Genomic DNA, 14621 nt, shown 5'->3' on the forward strand with positions numbered 1-14621 from the left:
GTGGAGAGGTCAACAAAGGATTCGGAACACACGAATCACAATGAAATAAAGTGCAACTATGACACAAACAAAGGAGAAAAGCCTCCGAAATTATAGCTCTGATACCATGTTAAAGCATCCAACTCCAAACCAATTGGCAAAGAGTGGAGAGGCTGCCCAAGCTCATATACTAGTTTTGGAGGAGATATTTAACCGATGTGGGACAAATCCCAATAACAACAAAAAGCATTCACCACCTGTAGCTTAATTAGCTAGATCATGTGTCGGTTAGACTATCTTGCGATAAACCTTTGAAATCCTACAAAGAAATGTATAAGGGCTTCGTAAGTACAAGTCGTGAGTAATTAACGTGGACCTCATTCTTCCCTCTGATTTCAACCACTATAAAATTGAGACAAAGAAAATTCCCATCAACAAATACCGGCTAACCAGGCGTAGGCACGACTTCAATTGCAAAAAAAAATTAAAAAGCATAGGCACGGCAATTTGGCCGAAGAAAAGATCGATTGGTTTAACGCATTCATGCATTCAACAAAAATTAAAAGTCAGTGGGATCTTCTGCGACGAAATTCTATCCTTTTGCTCGCCAAATCAATATATCTGTTTTCCTAGTCGTTGTAGTATGCAGTACTATCATCTTATAAGTAACTTTGAAAAATGCTTTTGTAGGAACCTTTGAAGTGGTTTCCAAATGTGAATGGCATTTGCAGAAAACCATGTTTCCACAGAGATCGATCCTTTCGAGAAGAATTATCAACTCATTCAATCAAATAGTCTACTCCTACAAACAAAGCTACCTTTATCTTTTTCATGTGAGGAAACACAACGTGCGTGATTCTTACACAGTTGAGCCATTTTTCTTTTCTTTTCTTTTCCTTCTTCTTCTGTACTTATCAATAGGGCTCTTCCGTTTGCCGACAGAGAATTTGTCCTTGCTGATGCCAGGAGGGTTGGCCACCTTAGAACCTAGTTCTGTTCTTGGTTATCCTATTTAGGATGGCTTGTAATATGATACTTTGTAGCATGATTCGGTTTCGCTAACAGTTCTATAATATTTCCGTTTGACCCAAAAAAAAAAAAAAGTTTTCTTAAGTTGTAGTCATTTGCTGAAAAGCATTTCATGTTGTCGAAAATGATACTCCCTCCGTCCCTTTTTAAGTGTCCTGCTTTGTAATTTCAACTTATTAAAAAGACATCATCATTACACTTTTCACATCAACTTTTTTCTCCGCTTTCCCTACTTATCCATTATCATTACATTTTTACTCACTAACTTTTCAAAATAAAATCTACTTTTAGGGACAAAATAGACAATACACCAACTTTTACCTCCTAACTCTACAAAATGGACACTTATTAAGGGACAGCCCAAAATAGAATACTGGACACAAAAAAAGGGACAGAGGGTAGTTTGGAAAACATGATAGGTTTAGACTAATTTCAGAACTTTCCATGTTTTCGAAATTTATCTTGTTATTTTGTCGAACTTGCCATTTTCCATTTTGGAGTCAAATATACCAATTTTTTTTTTTTGTTGGTTTCGAGTTTTTTGAAATTGCATTCACAGATTATTTAGTTATTATATTGCTGGTGGGTAACGAAGGAGAGAGAGAAGGCAGGTGTGGCCCTTGTTTTAAGAGGTCTATTAGCATTAGCCCTATCATTAAATGGAATACCAATTAGGGTTTTGCATTAATTGGGGTAAAAGAGGTTCTTCAATCAACTATATGATAGAAACACTTTTTCTCTATTCTTAATAAAATGTTACTTTTGTCGATAAAAAAAAATAACTTTATGACAGAAACATAACCAAAGAAAACAAAACTAACATGAAGTAGTGGGTGATTTTGGGACCATGATTTAATTAACTCTTTTCTTTTATGTAAGCCTGAATATTGATATAGAGCATTACCCTTTAAGCAACTTTTTTTTTTTTTTTACATGAACCAAAACGAGATACAGAACAAACCAAAGAAAACAAAACTAACAAGGCATCTACGAGCACCTCCAAGAAACGTCTAATTATTCAGTACTATTCTAGTTGATCGAGTTCTCGACTAAATGTATGAACTACATATAAATGTGTGGTGCATGTGTGATCTGGAGCACCACCATGTGTGTGTGCCGGGACTATTGAATAATTTCTCCCAACTTTGTGCTCTGGAAAGTTCTCACTCTCTCTCGCGCCTCCGGCAGTATAGTATCTAGCTAATCAATATTAAGGGACAAATTTTGAATAACAAAACTACTACAAAAGCTTAACGAGAAACAAAAACGATGAAGTCAGGATTCAGTTCGAATACAAAATACACAATTTCGTAACTAGCATCAAAATGGTATGGAACTATACCCACAAGCTTTTCTTTCAAACCAAACAACTAGCTGGAATAGATAAATCAAGAACCCTTCAAAAGTTGCCTAATGTTGTTGTGTTTTTAAAATGTTACAGTTTCATCTGAAAATGACCTTTAAAGTGGAGATTTGCGCGTCCCCCCCGACCAAACTACCCCGGCAATAATTCACTCAACCCACGCCATTTTCTTATTTTTTATTTATTTACTTAATAACTTTTATATCTTTTTTCATTTTTATTTATTTAATATTATTTAAGTGTTTCAATTTTCAATCCGGTTGAATCGATGCAAAGATCTTGTTTTTTTTATCATTTTGTCTTCAATGATCATAATGAATTTTTGGCTCGAAGGCCTTTCAACAAGTACCCTAAGACTTATTATTTAGTTTCAGGTCTCTCTTAGAGTGCTCATTGAAAGGCCTTAGAGCCAAAAATTCATTACGACCATTTAAGATGAAATGATAAGAAAAATAAAATCTTCGCACCGGTTTAAACGAATTAAAAATCGGAACACTTATTTTTTTACTCTTTATATGTATTTTTAAATCAGGATAGAGTGACTACTAGATCTGTGCTTCAAAGTAGAAACTTGATCCTTGAAGGCAATTCAGCACTTTGTCTGTTGTGTTCTATGCATTTGGAGACACCCCGGCACCTTTTCCTACATTATAAATTCTCCCGGGATATTTGGTCTTTGATCCTGGATTGGTGGCATGTGAGATGGGTGTGTCCTCAATCTCTAGAATCTTTTTACTTGGTGGTTTGACAATAGATTTAGAAATTTGGAGAATCATTTATGGAAAACGACATTCTTTGCTACAATTTGGTCATTGTGGTTGGCAAGGAATGACTACGTGTTCAATAATGCTTCGACTGGAGTAGGGCAAGTGGGTGAGGTGATCAAAAACAGAGTTGCGATGTGAATTAAGGTGAAGTTCGATATCAAGGTATACACTGTGGAGGATTTTAAAGGTTTCCTTGATGGGGTTAGAAAGGTGAAATTATAATATGTGTTTGATGCTTATTTTTAGTGTTTCTTCCTTTTTTTCTTCTTTGTCTGATCTCATAAGCGTCGTGTGCTTTCGATATTCCCCTTGATGTAACCTTTCGAGATTTATAGAAGTTTCTTTTGCCGAGAAAAAAAAAGACCTTTAAAGTGTTCTAGATCTCTGTTTAAATATGCCTGAGTTGCGAAATTTGAAAAAACACGTAGTTGAGTACTATATCTGGATTCCAAGTCAATTTGGTCTCACAACATCCATGCATAGGAAGCAAAAGCGACCTGGTTAGTTCTTGTTTAAAGTTCATCGGTTTTTTGTGTTCGTGTAAAAAATGGGGTGATTAGAAGATCTAACTTACGTGTGTACTTTTCACTTGTATTAACGTGTCATGTCACAACTTTAATCCTACAAATACTTTTTTTTGTTCTATATTCTTGTAACCATACGTTGAAAAGTAAGAGACAGATGAGGAGTTTAGACAAAAAAAAAAAAAGGAACTTGGATGAATACTGTTAAAGACGATTAATAGACATTGCCAAATCTATTCAATAGAAAAAGAGAAAGGAGAACGCTAGCTTTTGATAGATCATAGATGCATGAATAGTATTATAAATGTAGGACAAACAAGGGTTAGTCTAGTAGTCAAGGTTTGAGACTTAGGGGTTCGTTCTCTCTTAGAGTCTTAAGGTATCAAGTTTGAAACATTTCGGGTATTATCAACTATCGATCCATTGGAGCCGGTCCACGTGAAGCTTTGCTTCGGTTTTAATTGGGCTCTCCGCAAGACTGTGTAATTGAGCCCTGAAAATTAGTTAAGGTATACGTAAGCTGGTCTGGACACTTGAGTTATAAAAAAAAGTACTCTCTAAATCTAGGACAGTGAACACCAACATATCTTACCAGAATCCAGTTGGTGGCGGAAGGCATCTGAGGTAAAAAAATCTCTCTTTCTCTCTCTCTCTAACGACTCGAAATTTTTAATAAAAATGTCATTTATTTATCGGAATTTCTTTTTAATTACTTAATATTACTTTTAATATTCCTTTTTAATTTCTATAATCCGTCATAATTAGATTTTAGTCCTTTAAATTTTATTTCTTGATTAAAAGCCCTACATGGCTGGTAAAGTTAGTTTTCAACCAATTAGTTGGAGGAACCGGACTACCAATTCACTTAGTTACTTTTTTCTAACCCTAAATGGACATTTTTGACCATCTTTGAGCCTTATGAACCTCTCCTAACCCTAATTGGACCATTAGGCCATTAAAATAATCATTTCACCCATGACTGGTCATTCAAGGCCATGACTACCATCATTACTTCATTAACCATTGGTTAATAAATGCTAGGAGAATTTTTATCTCTTGGATAATGGACAAGTGACTTGCCAATATATATATATATATATATATATATATAACCTTGATAAGACGAGTCATGGCCATCATTTTGCTTCCAAAGGTGATAATCTTTATGTATGCCATGCATGCAAACCTAAGGTATAGCCTTAAACCTAATTATCTTAGAGTTACTTTCCTATACTCATATATATATATATATATATATATATATATATATATATATGTGTGTGTGTGTGTGTGTGTGTGTGTGTGTGTGTGTACTTTATAAGCTATGTTAGCATGCCTATATGAGCCTATGCTTGCATAATTACACTTTCTAGGAAACTCTTAATCATTTTTCCTTCCATTGAGTTGTCACTTGAAAGCTCTCCAAGAACTTTCTCTTTTCGTAGCCTTAATAAGCTTATTTGGTACCTAGGTGTACTCATATATATAACCATATATGAGGATATATACATATGTAGTACTAGAGAGAGAGGGAGGGAGAGAGAGACAGAGAGAGAGAAAAGTAGAGAGAGGGAGAGAGAGTGTGGAGGCCGAGAGAGAAAGAGAAGAGAGTGTAGTGCGTGCATGTGATTTTGGACACTTACACAAGCTACCTTTTAGCCTTAACCCTATTGACAACCCATTTTAGACTTCTTTGAACATAACCTAGCCCATCATCATTATGTTCTATCTTACAAGTAAACTCTTTCTAGGACAAGACAAGCCATAAACCCTTCATAATAACTTAAGATTTTGCCTAATATTGAATTGACAAGTGAGGGAAGGCTATGACTTGATTGGAGGGCTTGATTTGACCACCTAGCTATAAGTGTTAAATGACGTGGACATACGTATATTAGAGTACTTTAATTTAGTAATAGGAGGAAGCACAAACAGAGCACAGCGCAAGCAACATGACAAACACAGACATTGTTTAAACCCACAGTATTTAAAATTTACTATTCCCTCCGTCTCTATTCTTTTGTCCATTGTCATATTCAAATCGGATAAAAAAATTAATTATAACTTTGAATTGGTAATAATTTTTATATGTAATATAAATTTTGTTTGATAGATCTCAATAATCTTTTTTAAACGATATTTTCAAAATCACTTAAAAGATTACAGATTGCAAGATATAATCAATTGAAAAATAACACGAACTCTCAAAAGGGACTAAAGGATTGGGACGGAGGGAGTACTTCAAGAATTCGGCCTTCATATAGGGTAGTTATTATGAACTCCGGGAATATACTCCCTCCCGTCACATAACATGTCAGACCTACATATGAGCTTCTTGTGGACCCCACATGTAATATGAGATGACGGACTATACTCCTGAAAGTATTAAATAACATTCTCTTCATATAAGCCCCACAACATTAAACTTAATTAAGGCTCCGTTCCAGAACACCTTCTTAAAAAATAAGTACTTATTTCACATTTTCAAACTTAAAAATAGTGTAAATAAAAAATAATTTTTTAATTTTTTTTGTACCGTATAAAAGATCTCATCGAGATCTTTCAAATAAGATTCATATTGCATATTTTTAAATTTTAATAAACTCATTATTTTTAAGCTTAAAATTGTCTTTTTAAAAAATAAAGACTTATTATACGTTTCGGAACGGGGCCTAAGCATCAAATTCTATCTTTCCACACTCAAATTAGATGACTTGGACATTGTGAGACCCACAACTCAATCGTTCTTTTGCTTTGGAAGATTGTACCTTTTGATATGCTTGATGTATTCTTTTTTGTCTCTCTTAGCCTTGTTCTTTGGATTGTATGAACTATGGGATGTAATAATTCTTTTATCTAGAAAGTTCTTTATTGTCAAAAAAAAAAAGTTTGATGGAAAAAATTGTAGTAGGACCCACATTTATTGTAGCAGGACCCTCAAATTAATCTATACACTATCTATTAATGGAAACTCCTTAAACTCAACCATTAATTAAATTCAATGTAATGACAGTGGGACTCACAAAATTTGACATGACCGTCACTGTATACAATAGTCTGAGAGTACCGCTACATAGTATTCTACTTTGCAACCACTCATTCTTATGAAATTTACTATTAAGTGTATGGACCTCACAGGAATGTGTGATTATAAAGTGATCCGGAGTATTACGTGGTAGTACTTCTGAACTATTGAATAATTACTTCTCATATATATATATATCCTCTCCAAACCCTGACCAGAACAGAAAAACTCTACCTTAACTCTCCAAACAAAACACTTACTTGATCTAAACCACTTCTTCTACCAATGCCTGACGAAACCCTAGGTGATCAACCAAACCTCATCTCTTTCGACTCCTCTATTCTTCGACATGAACATAACATCCCGTCTCAATACATATGGCTAGACCACGAAAAGCCCAGCCCGGATCCACCACCGGAACTCCACGTGCCGCCCATCGACATGGGCGCCTTCCTCTCCGGCGACCCTTTTGCCATTTCTAACGCCACTCGGCTTGTCAATGAGGCGTGCAAAAAGCATGGGTTTTTTCAAGTGATAAATCATGGAGTTATTTTGGAGCTCATAAGTGAAGCTCACAAGAACATGGATTTGTTTTTCGGGATGTCGTTACCGGAGAAGATGAGAGCTGAGAGAAAGAAAGGGGATCACTTATTCCCTTGGTATGCCCCTTCTGCTCTTTACATCTGGAAACTCCCCAACACTTTTTCCTTCATTGTCAATTCTCATGGGATGTTTGGTTTCTGATTTTGGATTGGTGGTATGTTAAATGAGTGTGTCCTTTATTGGTAGAGGCTTTGGCTAATTGGTCGTTTGGGAATCGGTTTTGAAAATTTGAAAAAGAAATTTGGGAATCTTGTTTCTATGCAACACTTTGGTCGTTATGGCTAATGCGGAATGATTATATCTTCAACAATGCTTCTACGCTGGTTCGGGAAGTGGCGGATCTTGTTAAAACAAGGGTAGCCATGTGGATGAGGACCAAACGTGACATTAAGATTTACTCGGTGGAAGACTTTAAGGGGGTATTTGGATGGGATTCGTAAATTGAAATTTTAACTTTTTGATTGAGGTGTTATCTCCAACCTTTGATTGGATGTTATGGTGTTTGCTTGTTTTTTCGTTGTGTTTCTTTGAGAGGCACCTTGTGTTCTCTCCTTTTTTCGATGTATCCCTTCGAGTTTAATAAAAATCTTCGTTTACCGAGAAAAAAAAGAAAGAAAGGGGATCATTGTGGATATGCTAGTAGCTTTACTGGTAGGTTTTCTTCCAAGCTTCCGTGGAAGGAACCGCTGTCCTTTGGTTATTGTGATGATCGTGATGATCGGAGTTTGAATATGGTTGAGGACTACTTCTTAAGCAAGCTGGGAGAAGATTTCACACAATTTCGGTACGAAAATCATGCATGCCAATCTGTTTATTTGAACAACTCTCTCTCTCTCTCTCTCTCTCTCTCTCTCTCTCTCTCTCTCTCTCTCTCTCTCTCTCATACACACATCAGGAAAAGGTCAACTTGATTCTATTTGTACATGTTTTGCTAAAATTGGTCTTTATCTAGTCCGGATATGTCTGATATTATGCTTCTCTTTTGTGGGCAACTGGGCATTGTTTGCCAATTGCTACTGATGTTTCTGTTCTTTGTTGGTATCTCGCCAACTTGTCTTGGGGTCTCAAGCGGTATATGAGTGGTCAGGCTGGGGCGCCAACACAGTTAAGACGTCAGTCAATTTCTTGTTGTGGTGCCTCATGTTCGTGGTCCTTTTGATTTCAGTTCTTAATTATAGAATATCTTATGTTTTTGGCTAATTAAACTTTATTTTTGTTGCTTTAAATTATTGTTAGAAGGGTTTTCCAAGATTACTGTGAAGCCATGAGCTCTCTGTCACTTGGGATAATGGAGCTTTTGGGAGTGAGCCTAGGGGTGAGCCCATTCCATTTCAGAGATTTCTTCAAAGGAAATGACTCAATAATGAGATTAAATTATTACCCTCCTTGCCAGAAACCTGAACTCATACTTGGAACTGGGCCCCATTGTGATCCAACGTCCCTCACCATCCTTCATCAAGACGACGTCGGAGGGCTTCAAGTGTTTGTCGATGGCATATGGCACTCAATTGCTCCCTGTTCTTAAGCCTTCGTGGTCAACATTGGGGACACTTTCATGGTACGTGAGTCCGTACGAAATAGCAATTTAGCTGTTTAGACCTGTAACAATTGTCTCCTGACGTTGCTTCTCAAGCTGTCTGGTTTGGACTGGAGAATTGAACCTTATATATAGATTTCAATGGAATATGATTTGTGTATTCTTTGAATGGCAGCTCTTATTTTTGTGATATTTTAATGTGCATCGACATGGATTTCTTATGTAGTTGGATTAGCTTTTTAGTTATGTTGGTTGGTCGTGTCACTGTCTGCCTGTTCTTTCTTTCGTTCGTCTGTGCTTTTTAACAGATTTTGTGAATGAGTGAAGGTACTTTAGCTGTTTTCTTTAATACACATCTCAATTCTATTTCCAGACTCTCTCGAGCGTTGCGCATTTTATTTGGTTGTGCTTGCTGGTTCATGTTATTTCAGGTTTTATTGGATGCACATTGTTATGCAGAGGACTTCATTAATCTCTCAGCAATTTATAATTGATCGTTGTGTGGTAATCATATTAGTGTTTCGAAAATATTTGTGCAAGCAATGTCAGAAGGAAGAGCAATGACGCTTGTAGGCATTTTTTTTTCTTTTCTGAAAATAAGTTTCACAGTGAATAGTTCAAGGTGCTCTGTATTGTAGTGAACCCCGTAAAATTTCAGTTAAATTTTAGTTGATCCGTCTAATCTACTCTTTTAACGCTTGGTTTGACATTTCGATTATCTTGGTTTAACAATCCGTATGTAATTGTATATGTGCGAAATGTTCCTTCAGTATGGTAGAACGTACTTATATACAGATAGCTAGATACACGAGAGCTGTTCCAGCTGCATGTTTAGCAGCAGCTTAATTAACAGGTTGGATTCAGCCACTTTTGATTGCTGGCTTTATGGAAAGCCAAATCAGTCAACTTCAAGGGGTATTTCATTTCCATGGCGTGAAACATCTTTTCGCAAATCTGTACAAATACAATGCAGATCAATTATTCGTCACCAACATGATTAGTTGGTCAAACCATCCAAAACGACTCCATTTCATCAGTAGTATCCTTTTTCCATGTATTCATGAACAACACCACCACACAGGCACGCGCACACACAGGGCTCTTTCAACTTGTCCACTTAGGTTTTCCATTTCTTGTGTCTCAAATAAAGTCAATGATGCCAACTTCTCTTATGTGGCGGGCAAGAATGAGTTAATTTGTATAGCATGTTTTACTGCTTACATTCCAGGTTTTTTGTTTCTTGGTCACACGTGGAAGAAACTAATACTACCATTCAAATCCTACCCAACTCATCAAGAAGGGTATCAAAATCTTCGCCATATGTGTTAGAACTCAAATTCACTGCACCTAAGTGCAACTACACAACTGTTAGACCAAGTGCTCTGCTTATGTATTCTAGCTAGGACCGACCGACGTTCTGAGTCGCGCTTCTGCACATGTATCGCCGTAATAGGCGAAAACCTGATTACTTTTTGCTTGTTATTATGAAAAAGAGCTGCTCAAGCATCCTTTCAAGGCCCTAATCGGTCGCCTAATGTTTTGGTCCATTTACTAAAGTTGCACTTATTACTAAGGGATTGTTTGATAACCCAAATTCAACACTTAAAATTGAATGAATTAAGTTGATAACTGAGTTGCTTAATTTTGACTGAACTCTGTCCTTGCATTCAATTATTTCCTCCTCCACCACTACCCTCCACACCGCTGCCACTATTATTGTCGTCGCCACCACCACCACTCTACCACCCCCACCATCTCCGCAACCACTAGCCGCAACTATCGTCCACTATGGCCGCAACTACCACCACTGCTTCTATAGATACCATCACCACTCTGCCATTACCACCACTATCACAACCATCACTCCCACCACCGTTGCCACTACCATCGCCACTCCACCACAAACACTCTGTCGTCGCCACCGCCACCACTCTTCCCACCACTCCACCACCACCACCATTCTCACCACCACTACCCCAAATATATGATGACAACTAGTAAAATCAAAAGAGTATCACTATGACTATGGAACTAAAATAAATTCATTATTTGTTTTAATTTAGTGCTCAATATATTTATCAAACAACTTTTCAACTTTGAGTTTACCGCGACCAAGATTTTACTAAATTGAACATAGAATTGATCTCAAACAAACTTTTAACAATAGCTTGCATGATTTGTTGAACAGTTATAGTCCTCCCTCATCAATATCCCACTTGGGAGGTCCTGGTGCTCCAACACCAACCTTTTCAAAAGGTACTTGAACCAACTAACCACTTTCGAACTTCTTCTAGTATCTCCCAAAGTGTATAGAATTTGATTGGATTCAATATCTCTAGCACAAAATAATAGCAACCCTTTCTAGCCCACCTTCCAAACTTTTCCCCATCTCTCTCTTATGCTCCCCAATATCAATAGAAACTGAACAATCAAAATCCCCACCAGTGGTACTCTATCTTGTCAAGTTCCTCTCTGTCCACAGATCAATCTGTCAAATGAATTTTTCGGTTCGTTAATGCGGGCACGGTGTTGACACTCTATTGGTTTGTTTTTTGAAGTAATATTCGTGTTGTCTGCTCTGGAACTACAACTTCTGTTGGCTGTGATTCGATGTCTACTCCAATTTCTCTCTCTTCAACTGGTGGAGGCCGGCCCCCAAAGCCCTCCCATGAAAAAGGCCAACTTTTTTTCTATTTCTTCTTCTTATCTCTGTTCTTTCCTAGCTTGTACTATGACTTTTCCCTCTCTTATCTGTTTTTTTTCCTTGTACCTTAAGATTAATGATTTTGAGTTTGTACCAACTCCAACTCTCTTGATGTTTATATGCCGATGTACTATAAGAACAAGCTTACTTTTGTTTCCGGCACGAGTTTAATGTGGGAAATGGCTTGGACTGCAGAGGTGCAGTCCACGTGAACCCAACCGTCGGATTGTATTTTTCATGGTCTAGATTTGTTCTCATATTTATACCGGTAAAAGTATTCAACAGATCTAAACCATTCATTATCAATACGAACGATTCAAATAAAAGTGCACACGCTTCTCTGCGGTATGAATTAAATTATTGTTGGTCAGTGGAGCCCAGCTAGGACGTAAGCCTCATAAATCACAGTATTGCAGTACTTGTGAGTATACCTTGTGGTCTATTGAACATCTTATGAGCCATCATTATTACTGTTGGAAATTTGAATGGATTGAGAGGCCTTTACTTCCCCATATTCATGGTGGGGGTTACCTCTATTCATTGTGGAGGTTTTTCCCCCATTCATTATGCCAATTACTCCACGTATTGAAGGCTGCAGAATTAGGGTCATGCTCTGCCTATAAAAGGAGTTCTTCACAGCATTGTTCAACACAAGTTTTCACCCAAGAATTCACTAGCATTCTGATATTGTGTGAGAGAGAGACAGACGCTGAGTTAGTTCGCCAAGACGTTCTTCGGTGGTGTTCCGACGTTCGTGGTCCGAGCCGGATCAATCCTGGGAGACAGACGCCGAGTAACCTCAACACCCTCCGGTAGGCGGTGAATCTGTTTTAAGGACACCGTGTGCAACACGGGTTTTGGTTCACAAATCCATATTCAGTATTTCGGTTCTAATTTTGGTTTTGTAGTTTCATTATATTGTATTTCAATTCTTGTGTAAATGCAATAGAATTTGTATTCTGGATTCCCGATTGAAACTTTTGGATAACAATTATTGGTGCATGGATGGATTAAAGCAATGTCGCGTTCATTGATTGTGAACATGAACGGCTAAAAATGAACTCATGTAGTCGATTCCAAGTAATTGAGAGAAAGGCTTGTAGAGCGCGAGCTGTGTTGTTTTGCCAATTTTGTAATGCGTGAAGCTAAGACATGATATTAAGGGACAAATTTTTAATAACAAAACTACTACAAAAGCTTAACGAGAAATAAAAACGATGAAGGCAGGATTCAGTTCGAATACAAAATGTTACAGTTTCATTTGAAAATGACCTTTAAAGTGTTCTAGATCTCTGTTTAAATGTCTAAATTGCAAAATTTGAAAAAACACGTAGTTGAGTACTAAATCTGGATTCCAAGTCAATTTGGTCTCACATCCATGCATAGGAGCCGAAAGCAACCTGGTTAGTTCTTGTGAAAAGTTCATCGGGTTTTTCGTGTTTGTGTCAAAAATGGGGTGATTATATATAAGACCTAACTTAGGGCCCGTTCGGACAAATAAGCCACAGTGGCTTATTTTTTGTTCTTATTCAAATTTTTTTCGTATCACTTGGCTTATTGTCATTTTTTTGGAGATTGTTGCATCCTCACGACAAGAGGAATCTAAAAAGTAAAAAATTTTGACCGAAAACCTCTTTTTTTTAATAAAGACGAAAAAATTGGTTTATTGATTTGCTTTCGTCTTTATTAAAAAAAATTGGATTTCGGTCAAAATTTTTTACTTTTTAGATTCCTCTTGTCGTGAGGATGCAATAATCCCCAAAAAAATGACAATAAGCCAAGTGATACGAAAAAAATTTGAATAATGACAAAAAATAAGCCATTTTGGCTTATTTGTTCGAACACCCCCTTATGTGTGTACTTTTCACTCGTATTAACGTGTCATGTCACAACTTTAATCCTACAAATACTTTTTTTTTGTTCTATATTCTTGTAACCATACGTTGAAAAGTAAGAGACAGATGAAGTAGTTTAGACAGAAAGAAAATAGGAAACTTGGGATGAATACTGTTAAAGACGGTTAATAGACATTACCAAATCTATTCAATAGAAAAAGAGAATGGAGAACGCTAGCTTTTGATAGATCATAGATGCATGAAGAGTGCTATAAATGTAGGACAAACAAGGGTTAGGCTAGTAGTCAAGGTTTGAGACTTAAGAGTTTGTTCTCTCTTAATATATCAAGTTTGAAACATTTCAGGTGTTATCAACTATCCATTGGAGCCGGTCCATAAAGCTCTGGCTTTAATTGGACTCTCCGCAAAACGATGAAATTGGGTCTCGAAAATTAGTTGAGAAACACATAAGCTAATCCGGACACCTGAATTATAAAAAAAAATACTCCCTAATTCTAGGACGTACAGTGGACACTAACATATCTTACCAGAATCCAGTTGGTGGCAGAAGGCATCTAAGGTAAAAATATATATCTCTCTCTCTCAAATCATCTCTAGAGTCCATGCAAATGTATATTATTAGGTATAGAATCCAGTTGGTGGCGGAAGGCATTTGAGGTAAAAATATCTCTCTCTCTCTCTCTCTCAAATCATCTCTAGAGTCCATGCAAATGTATATTATTAGGTATTAAATTTCATCCGGCTCACCCGAAAACCCATATTTTTCTGCCCCACCAGTTAGTTTTTGACAACTCGGCAGTTAGCGGGTACATTTCATTGACACCGCCTGGATTCTAATAGAATCACATCCCATTACTCTCCAAAATTACAATATACTCCCTTACTTTTTAGCCCTTCATTGCTCTAAAGGTGATTTCCGAGTGGAACTGTGAATGGCCCGATTTAATGCAAACTAAACTAGAGATATGGCAAACTATCATCCCAATTTTGTGGATGCTTTTCATTATAGCCCCGAACAAGATGTACCATCGTCCTGTTCACAGAGGGGGGGAAGGCAGTACTCTGCTTCCAATTGATTGGTTTCTTGATCTAAATTCTCAAATAGGAAATTGCATACAATTATCCGATATACCTATAGGAACATGGGTACATGATATTGAATGTCATCCAGGTCAAGGCGCAAAGCTGACTCGAGCCGCAAAAACTTTTGCTAAAATAATGAAGGAACCAGCAC

The 14621-nt window shown here is 37.0% G+C and overlaps 1 pseudogene; it reads left to right on the forward strand.

Annotated features, from left to right (window-relative positions):
- Positions 1-6858: 6858 nt before the first annotated feature.
- Positions 6859-9321, forward strand: LOC131331906 (gibberellin 20 oxidase 1-B-like; annotated as a pseudogene).
- Positions 9322-14621: the final 5300 nt, after the last annotated feature.

The sequence above is a fragment of the Rhododendron vialii genome, chromosome 7a (assembly GCF_030253575.1).
Source record: "Rhododendron vialii isolate Sample 1 chromosome 7a, ASM3025357v1".
Taxonomy (NCBI): domain Eukaryota; kingdom Viridiplantae; phylum Streptophyta; class Magnoliopsida; order Ericales; family Ericaceae; genus Rhododendron; species Rhododendron vialii.